Source organism: Macaca thibetana, chromosome 5, assembly GCF_024542745.1.
Source record: "Macaca thibetana thibetana isolate TM-01 chromosome 5, ASM2454274v1, whole genome shotgun sequence".
Classification (NCBI taxonomy): domain Eukaryota; kingdom Metazoa; phylum Chordata; class Mammalia; order Primates; family Cercopithecidae; genus Macaca; species Macaca thibetana.
Genome location: NC_065582.1, coordinates 31,406,408 through 31,409,358, shown reverse-complemented (window position 1 = coordinate 31,409,358; position 2,951 = coordinate 31,406,408). Strand labels below are relative to the sequence as shown.

Below are 2,951 nucleotides of genomic sequence, written 5' to 3'. Positions count from 1 at the left end.
CACCCAGCCTGGAGTGCAGTGGCGTGATCTTGGCTCACTGCAAGCTCCACCTCCTGGGTTCAGGCCATTCTCCTGCCTCAGCCTCCCGAGTAGCTGGGACTACAGGCACCCGCTGCCACGCCCAGCTAATTTTTTGTATTTTTAGTAGAGACGGGGTTTCACCATATTAGCCAGGATGGTCTGGATCTCCTGACCTCGTGATCCGCCTGTCTCGGCCTCCCAAAGTGCTGGGATTACAGGCATGAGCCACCGCGCCTGGCCTGAGTAAAGATTTTCTATGCCTCAGTGTTTTGCAGAGTTGATTCTAGTCATTCCATTCTTTCAACACTATCAATAAATGGGTTTTTGAATATGTGACTTATTTTTAAAACTGTACAGATTTTCCTTAAATTGTGTTCAAATAAGTCCTAGCCAAGTTAATATACATTAATACTTTTATGTTGCCCTTAAAAGAATAGATTCATAGAAAAACACCTATTAACATAGAGCTTTCCTTCATCTTCACCTTTGATTTCGCTCAATTTTTTTTCAAGAGTGTTGACCAGCACTGTTGCTACTAGCCACATGTTATTATTGAAATTTAAATCAAAATTAAAAATAAATCAAAAGCCCAGTTTATTGTCACATTTTCAAGTGTTCAATGACCACATGGATGTAGTGGATACTATATTGGTCTGCACATATATGGAACATTTTCTTCATCACTGAAAATTCTACTGGAGAGCCATGATCGAGATAAGAGAAAAAGCAACTGAATATTTGCCCATAAAGAAAATGACAACTTGCTGGGGGAAAACAATTTGCTTATAAATATACCTGCTGATTGAGAAGTCACAATTTGTTGGAGTTCAATTACAAAATGATTTTTGTCTTTCAGTTATGTCCACCAGCAACACTAGATCAAATTTGCTTTTCCAGCTGGGTGATTGCTGCCTTAACAATGTCTTAGGATGATTGTTTAGTCACTTTTGTTATTAAAACAATGTCAACAATCTTTTTGTTCCAATAATTAAGACTTAATGTGGCTAGGCACGGTGGCTCACACCTGTAAATCCCAGCACTTTGTGAGGCCAAGGTGAGAGGATCACTCAAGCTCAGCAGTTCAAGATCAGCCTGGGCAACATGGCAAGATCCTGTCTCTACAAAAAAATAAAAAATTAGCCCAGTGTACCTGTAGTCCCAGAGGCTGAGGTAGGAAGATTGCTTGGGCCCAGGAGGTTACGATCTGATCCAGCCACTGCACTCCAACCTGGGTGACAGAATGAGACCCTATCTCAAAAAAAAAAAAAAAAAAAAAAAAAGACTCAGTGCCATTAAATACTTAATACTTGAATGTCACACTTGACCCAGAGCTCTTGTCCTCTCTTACCTCCCCAACACAAGCTTTAATGTTTGAAGTGAAGGAGAAAGGTATGGTTTGTCTCTGAGACACCTTTTATTCCTTCTTTTTTATAAAAACTTCATTGTTTTAATTAACACATAATTGAAATAATTTTTACAGAGTATATAGTGAACTTTTGATACTGTATCATGATCAGGGTAATTAGCATATCCATCATTTCAAACATTTATCATTTCTGGGAACATTCAATATCTTCCTTTTGGCTATATAAAACTACAATATATTATTGTTTACTATAGTCATCGTATAGTGTTATAAATAGAACACTAGAACTTATTCCCCATCTACCTTTAATTTGTATTCTTTAACAAATCTTTCCCTCACCCATGTCCCTCTACCCTTCCCAGCCTCTAGTATCCTCTGCTGTAGTTTTTACCTCTAAGAGATCAACTAATTTTTAGCTTCCCCATGTGAGTGAGAACATAGCGGGGTTTACCTTTCTATCCCTGGCTTATTTCACTTAGCATAATGTCCCCCAGTTCTATCCATGTTGCAGTGAATGACAGGATTTCATTCCTTGTGTGGCTGAATAGTGTTCCACAGTATGCCACGTGGTTCTTCCTCTGTTGATGGACATTAAGTTGATTCCATATCTTGGATATTGTGAGTGGTGCTGCAATAAACACGGAGGTGCAGATGTCTCTTTTATATACGAATTTCCTCTCCTCTGGATAAATGCCCAGGAACGTTTGCTACCATGGATTCGGGGACAAGATGCAGATGTGTCTGAGGCAACAAAACTCTCCTCATATGACTGTCTCTGTGGGAAGACATGGAGTTGGGAAAGGCCTCTGCTGTTCTTGTAGTTTAAGCTGCCTCCATCTGGTTGCGATGGCCTCCCTGATGTGTCAGCCTCTACGTAAGGGGTGTACATGTGAAGTTTCACACTAGACCTGTGTGTCCAAAATCCTCTCAGTCTCCAAGGGCCCCTGCATTTAACATCATTTCTCCTTAAACCTTGCCATGAACACATCTTCAAAATCAGGAGACATCGGCCCGGCCAGCATTTCCCTCTTCTTTTCTATTATGAGGGAGGAGAGCTGAAAAGCATGTCACACATTCAGCAACAGAAGTCTCCAGATTCTAGCTTTGCACAGTGGCAGTCTCATAGCCAATGAGGTTTACTTGAGGCACGATTACTGCTAATTAAAAACTTTTCCCAACACCCCATCATAATGACTTGAAGTATAGTTGGCAGAGGCAATTTTTGACAGTCTCTCTGGAGACTGAACTATCTCAGGTTTTAAAAAAAAAGCTGACAATTTTTTAAGTCTCCAGATTCTGCAGCTAAGTAAATACTTGAAGGGAAAGGGTGTCGGTCTCCTCTTTTTCAAGACACCCCCAACCTTCTTGAGTATTTTATCAAAGCTGACTCACTTGGCTCCATGAATGGAAAAGCACCACTGTCACCTTCTCCAAGGGCAGACAGAGGAGGAAGGACCTCCAACCACAAATTGTGAATGCTTTCTTCCAAGTTCCTGGGTTGCAGGAGGAAATCAGAGGACAGGGGTGCATGGTAGCTAGTGGTAGTAGTAGGAATGAATGCCAC

The 2,951-nt window shown here is 40.9% G+C and overlaps 1 non-coding gene across 1 annotated transcript; it reads left to right on the top strand.

Annotated features, from left to right (window-relative positions):
* Nucleotides 1-2,487: 2,487 nt before the first annotated feature.
* Nucleotides 2,488-2,628, top strand: LOC126955924 (U4 spliceosomal RNA). The gene has a single exon (XR_007726188.1). It is a non-coding gene; the product is annotated as a U4 spliceosomal RNA (small nuclear RNA).
* The last annotated feature ends 323 nt before the right edge of the window (nucleotides 2,629-2,951 follow it).